The following is a 7931-nucleotide window of genomic DNA, read 5'->3' on the forward strand; positions in this document are numbered from 1 at the left end:
AATTCAGGGGGTAGTCCCATATGAGTTGAGGTTGTGTATAACTTTTATATGCAATTAATTCTTTATATATAATGATAAAACATTTTATTAAATTCGTTATATTAATAATATCTGTATATAAATGGCATTTGTTTGATTTAACGAATCAACGAAGAATAATAATATTGTCAACGGTTTTCTATTTTCTAATCATTAATAAGAGACAATTCTAGATAAATTTTTATGCTAGACATTTCTCAGTATCATTTGATTGAAAAAGAAAATATTTCTCTTCGTTTTTCACATTCAAATTATTTACTAATGTGAGATAATGTTTTTCATATATTTTTTAATATTATGAATAAAATAATTAAATTATTATTATCCAATAATATACCATATGCTTATAAAATTTCATTATAAAATTTGTATAAGCAACTTAATTAGCATAGTCTTACAACCCTCAACCATATGTAGTCCAAGCAGCACTATAAAATTAATTAAAGTACATAACAGCATGGACTGCGATATGCGTTCAAAATGTCGATGTTCATGTGTCCTGCAGTTCACACGATGACGCACAGTTTGCTGCGTTCTTCATCGACCCATGAGCCGAGTGATCCACCGCTTAGAGTTTTATAAATTGGTTTCTTAATTTTGTCAAATATGTTTTTATTGAAAGAAATTAAAAATACACCATTTTACTGGCATATATCAATTCCTTCAATAAATTTATTTTTATACCTAAAACGAATGCTGCGAAATGTCTTAGTTTTATATAACCAATATATATCAAAGTATTTCTTTTTAAATTGCATTTATTGTAAATAAATATATATATATATATATTAATACTTTTTTAGCGATATAAATTGAAATTTATATAAAACATTAACCTGTATAAAACCAGGTACAACATTGTACATTTTAGGTTGTTGCATTATCCAATGTATGCGCATAACTGAGATGAACAATACATATCGCAACGCGTGTATATTATGGTCCATATACACACAGTATTTTAATTGTGTTTATATACAATAATAATTTAATATTATTATTTTAATAATTCGATTTGCTTGTTCGAATTTTTATTTGTTTGTTTTGGCTGCTTATTATTTCTCTCATATGTATTAAATACAATATATAATTTTAATATTTGCATTATTTCGATTTGCTTGTTCGAAATTTCATTTGATCTATATTAGATCATATACATTTTGGCAATTCATATTTTATTTGTATTACTATAATGTATTTATTATAATATAAACAAATATTTTATTAACGGTAAGGATATACAATAATAATTTAATATTATTATTTTAATAATTCGATTTGCTTGTTCGAATTTTTATTTGTTTGCTTTGGCTGCTTATTATTTCTCTCATATGTATTAAATACAATATATAATTTTAATATTTGCATTATTTCGATTTGCTTGTTCGAAATTTTATTTGATCTATATTAGATCTCATATACATTTTGGCAATTCATATTTTATTTGTAATACTATAATGTATTTATTATAATATAAACAAATATTTTATTAACGGTAAGGATATTAAAACATTAATGATCCTTCCGCAGGTTCACCTACGGAAACCTTGTTACGACTTTTACTTCCTCTAAATAATCAAGTTCGGTCAACTTTTGCGAAACAACCGTAACACGCAAGGCGTCACAGTGATCACGTCCGGAGACCTCACTAAATAATTCAATCGGTAGTAGCGACGGGCGGTGTGTACAAAGGGCAGGGACGTAATCAATGCGAGTTAATGACTCACACTTACTGGGAATTCCAAGTTCATGTGAACAGTTTCAGTTCACAATCCCAAGCATGAAAGTGGTTCAGCGGTTTACCCGGACCTCTCGGTCTAGGAAATACACGTTGATACTTTCATTGTAGCGCGCGTGCAGCCCAGGACATCTAAGGGCATCACAGACCTGTTATTGCTCAATCTCATTATTGCTAGACGCAATTTGTCCATTTAAGAAGCTAGTGTCCTTATAATGGGACAAACCAACAGGTACGGCTCCACTTATATAAACACATTCAAACACAATAAACATTTTACTGCCACCATGAATGAAGGCTATATAAGCTTCAACACCATAATCCTGAAGATATCTATTTAATATATTTGAGTCTCGTTCGTTATCGGAATTAACCAGACAAATCACTCCACGAACTAAGAACGGCCATGCACCACCACCCATAGATTCGAGAAAGAGCTATCAATCTGTCTTACACACTTATGTTCGGACCTGGTAAGTTTTCCCGTGTTGAGTCAAATTAAGCCGCAGGCTCCACTCCTGGTGGTGCCCTTCCGTCAATTCCTTTAAGTTTCAGCTTTGCAACCATACTTCCCCCGGAGCCCAAAAGCTTTGGTTTCCCGGGAAGCGACTGAGAGAGCCATAAAAGTAGCTACACCCAATTGCTAGCTGGCATCGTTTATGGTTAGAACTAGGGCGGTATCTGATCGCCTTCGAACCTCTAACTTTCGTTCTTGATTAATGAAAACATCTTTGGCAAATGCTTTCGCTTAAGTTAGTCTTACGACGGTCCAAGAATTTCACCTCTCGCGTCGTAATACTAATGCCCCCAAACTGCTTCTATTAATCATTACCTCTTGATCTGAAAACCAATGAAAGCAGAACAGAGGTCTTATTTCATTATCCCATGCACAGAATATTCAGGCATTTGAAGCCTGCTTTAAGCACTCTAATTTGTTCAAAGTAATTGTACCGGCCCACAATAACACTCGTTTAAGAGCACTAATGCAGGTTTTTAAATAGGAGGAACATATGAAAAAATACAAGTATCTAAGCACATGTAAGAACTCCACCGGTAATACGCTTACATACATAAAGGTATAGTACTAACCACAATTGTAAGTTGTACTACCCGTATGAAGCACAAGTTCAACTACGAACGTTTTAACCGCAACAACTTTAATATACGCTATTGGAGCTGGAATTACCGCGGCTGCTGGCACCAGACTTGCCCTCCAATTGGTCCTTGTTAAAGGATTTAAAGTGTACTCATTCCAATTACAGGGCCTCGGATATGAGTCCTGTATTGTTATTTTTCGTCACTACCTCCCCGAGCTGGGAGTGGGTAATTTACGCGCCTGCTGCCTTCCTTAGATGTGGTAGCCGTTTCTCAGGCTCCCTCTCCGGAATCGAACCCTGATTCCCCGTTACCCGTTGCAACCATGGTAGTCCTAGATACTACCATCAAAAGTTGATAGGGCAGACATTTGAAAGATCTGTCGTCGGTACAAGACCATACGATCTGCATGTTATCTAGAGTTCAACCAATATAACGATCTTGCGATCGCTTGGTTTTAGCCTAATAAAAGCACATGTCCCATAAGGTTCATGTTTTAATTGCATGTATTAGCTCTAGAATTACCACAGTTATCCAAGTAACTGTTAACGATCTAAGGAACCATAACTGATATAATGAGCCTTTTGCGGTTTCACTTTTAATTCGTGTGTACTTAGACATGCATGGCTTAATCTTTGAGACAAGCATATAACTACTGGCAGGATCAACCAGAATAATGTTTTTATTCATATTTCATTCATATTTTTTGAATAGAAATTAGCAATATATATGTTGTTATAGATTTTATTTCTATCGAATACGGCCATTTTTATATAGCATTCGTATACGTTTGTTTTCCAATTTATACTTGTTTCGCCACTAATAATAACAAGTTTTTATTGATGTCAAAAAGAATCATATTCTTTATAAACACAATATTTATTTTTCATATATTTTCTTTATATATGCACATTTCATTCTAAAATATCATTTTTGTTCGACATACATAATATATTGTATCCACACATGTACAATTTTTGTTTAACCAATATAAGATATTGAGTTAATCATTTGTATTTTGACGATAAATTTAAAATTTATCTATATATATCCATATAAGTCTCTGGTAATATATAAAATAGAACCGAGTGTATATATATAATTATTACTACTATATTTATTTCTTAAATAATATATACTTATATATTATTTATATATATACTCTTTATTATATATTATATAATTTCTTAAATAACTCTCTTAATAGCTATTTTTTATTATCAACAATATAAGTTGATATTAATATTGAAAATGTATTCATAATTACATTTTTATATTTCTTTGGTAGACTTTTATGTACTATTATTATTTAATAATACACATATAATATAAATCATGTTAGCCTACCTCCTAAAATTAACGATAAAATTCGGAAACAATTTGTTATTCTATGTACAATAGAAACTTGGCCTTTGTTTCAACGTTATTATCTTTGGGCTTAAAATATTAACCGCGGAGCCAAGTCTCGTATTCAAATAAATGAATAAAGAAACAAATTTGACGGATAATATCTTCTCTACTGACATATGTCAATAGCAGACGGCCGGCCCATTGACCATCCTATAGTAGTTTTTGGACACGCTGTCTCCCATTCGGGTATATTCAATTTACTTTGCCACTCACCCATATAGTGTTCTCTTATATAATAAGACAACGCACTTTTATATTCATTATATGGATATATTGCCTTCCTCATATTTGCCACACCACCTATAGTAGTTTTTGGACACGCTGTCTCCCATTCGGGTATATTCAATTTACTTTGCCACTCACCCATATAGTGTTCTCTTATATAATAAGAAAACGCACTTTTATTTTCATTATATGGATATATTGCCTTCCTCATATTTGCCACACCACCTATAGTAGTTTTTGGACACGCTGTCTCCCATTCGGGTATATTCAATTTACTTTGCCACTCACCCATATAGTGTTCTCTTATATAATAAGAAAACGCACTTTTATTTTCATTATATGGATATATTGCCTTCCTCATATTTGCCACACCACCTATAGTAGTTTTTGGACACGCTGTCTCCCATTCGGGTATATTCAATTCTCTTTGCCACTCACCCTTATAGTATTCTCTTATTTAATAAGAATACTAAAATACTTCTCATATTATAGATGTAATCTATTAACTTCTCAATATCCATACGGTTTATGTATGGTATTGACAAAATCCTATGCATTTGCATAAGATTTATTTTGCCACAATTTATAGTACTAGTGCCGCCCTCACTAGGTATAAATATCTCATTTCGCTAGTAGTGTATGGGCAAATTCTACTAGCTATTCTCATAAATATGTCACTTATATGCCATATCTATACAATTCATGCACTTTTATATGTATATTTGCTATATTATACATTATTATGCCTTATAGGTATTATACCTATAAGCCACATCCATACGATTGCTTAATATAAATATATGTATAATTTTTTATACATATTTTTTTTTTATTTATGTATGGTTTTTTATTCATATCCATATACTGTATTCACTTTTATATGGATATGATTGGCGTTTTATATAGTATTGACAAAATCATAAGTTTGACCAATACGAGGAGAGGTCCGCCAACGACCACCTCCCTATAGGTGTTTTTGGACACGCTGTCTCCCATTCGACTGCTTACTATACTAGGGGCTACCCGCTCCGTATGATATTCTCTCATATAACAAGAGAATGCAAGAAATATTCGTATTTTATGAATATAATCCATTTATTTTTCAATATCCATACGTTTTACTTAGTTTTTTGTACGGTATTGACAAAATCCTATGCATTTGCATAAGATTTATTTTGCCACAATTTATAGTACTAGTGCCGCCCTCACTAGGTATAAATATCTCATTTCGCTAGTAGTGTATGGGGAAATTCTACTAGCTATTCTCATAAATATGTCACTTATATGCCATATCTATACAATTCATGCACTTTTATATGTATATTTGCTATATTATACATTATTATGCCTTATAGGTATTATACCTATAAGCCACATCCATACGATTGCTTAATATAAATATATGTATAATTTTTTATACATATTTTTTTTTTATTTATGTATGGTTTTTTATTCATATCCATATACTGTATTCAATTTTATATGGATATGATTGGCGTTTTATATAGTATTGACAAAATCATAAGTTTGACCAATACGAGGAGAGGTCCGCCAACGACCACCTCCCTATAGGTGTTTTTGGACACGCTGTCTCCCATTCGACTGCTTACTATACTAGGGGCTACCCGCTCCGTATGATATTCTCTCATATAACAAGAGAATGCAAGAAATATTCGTATTTTATGAATATAATCCATTTATTTTTCAATATCCATACGTTTTACTTAGTTTTTTGTACGGTATTGACAAAATCCTATGCATTTGCATAAGATTTATTTTGCCACAATTTATAGTACTAGTGCCGCCCTCACTAGGTATAAATATCTCATTTCGCTAGTAGTGTATGGGCAAATTCTACTAGCTATTCTCATAAATATGTCACTTATATGCCATATCTATACAATTCATGCACTTTTATATGTATATTTGCTATATTATACATTATTATGCCTTATAGGTATTATACCTATAAGCCACATCCATACGATTGCTTAATATAAATATATGTATAATTTTTTATACATATTTTTTTTTATTTATGTATGGTTTTTTATTCATATCCATATACTGTATTCACTTTTATATGGATATGATTGGCGTTTTATATAGTATTGACAAAATCATAAGTTTGACCAATACGAGGAGAGGTCCGCCAACGACCACCTCCCTATAGGTGTTTTTGGACACGCTGTCTCCCATTCGACTGCTTACTATACTAGGGGCTACCCGCTCCGTATGATATTCTCTCATATAACAAGAGAATGCAAGAAATATTCGTATTTTATGAATATAATCCATTTATTTTTCAATATCCATACGTTTTACTTAGTTTTTTGTACGGTATTGACAAAATCCTATGCATTTGCATAAGATTTATTTTGCCACAATTTATAGTACTAGTGCCGCCCTCACTAGGTATAAATATCTCATTTCGCTAGTAGTGTATGGGCAAATTCTACTAGCTATTCTCATAAATGCCTTCTTTATGCCATATCTATACAATTTATGCACTTTTATATGTATATTTGCTAATATTATACATTATTATGCCTTATAGGTATTATACCTATAAGCCATATACATACGATTTCATTTTTTTATTTATATATGGTTTTGTATTTATAACCATATACCGTATTTACTTTTATAAGGATATGATTGGCGTTTTATATAGTATTGACAAAATTATAAGTTTGACAAACACTTTTTTAAGTCTTTTAGTTAAAATTGTCATTTTTAATTGACTATCTAAACACTAGATATATTTGCACATGGAGCAAAAAGTATAAAAATTGGTCGCGTCACTAATAATATCGCGATACATTTTTACTACCATCAAAATACCACATACGTTTATATGTCCTCTTTATTTAATTTGGTTTCTAAACCTCAGGAATAGTTTTAATTATATGTGCGCTCTAAGTTGAATGAATTTCTTGAATCTCTTTACTTGAATTTCTAAGACTTAAAAATATTTATAAATAGATGTCCTATTGCATAATATTTTTTTATCGCTTCACTTATAAAATAACGATCCTGCCTTTCTACCTTTGAATAAACATTCATATAAACATGGAGAAAAAAACGTTCGCGTCACTAACAGTATGTGACGATAAAATTTTGCTAACATTAAAAGGAACATATTTTTATATGTCAACTCTTAGTTGAATTGGTCTATTGCTTAAGATTCTAGACCTTAGGAATATTTTTATATTATATGTTTGCCAATCTTCGCGTCACTAAAAAGATGACGATTCATATTGTTATTATTAGATGGTCGAGTTGTACTTATATTGATATGTTAATCAAATTGGTCTCTTACTTGAAAATCTAGACCTTAGGAATATTTTTATATTATATGTTTGCCAATCTTCGCGTCACTAATAAGATGACGATTCATATTGTTATTATTAGATGGTCGAGT

General features: G+C 31.2%; 2 non-coding genes across 2 annotated transcripts; both read right to left on the reverse strand.

Moving 5' to 3' along the window:
- Positions 1–436: 436 nt before the first annotated feature.
- On the reverse strand, positions 437–615 carry LOC127011966 (5.8S ribosomal RNA). The gene has a single exon (XR_007765421.1). It is a non-coding gene; the product is annotated as a 5.8S ribosomal RNA (ribosomal RNA).
- Positions 616–1552: 937 nt separating this feature from the next.
- Positions 1553–3547, reverse strand: LOC127011867 (small subunit ribosomal RNA). Its single transcript, XR_007765325.1, has one exon. It is a non-coding gene; the product is annotated as a small subunit ribosomal RNA (ribosomal RNA).
- Positions 3548–7931: the final 4384 nt, after the last annotated feature.

The sequence above is a fragment of the Drosophila biarmipes genome, unplaced genomic scaffold (assembly GCF_025231255.1).
Source record: "Drosophila biarmipes strain raj3 unplaced genomic scaffold, RU_DBia_V1.1 ptg000016l, whole genome shotgun sequence".
In the NCBI taxonomy this organism is placed as follows: Eukaryota; Metazoa; Arthropoda; class Insecta; order Diptera; family Drosophilidae; genus Drosophila; species Drosophila biarmipes.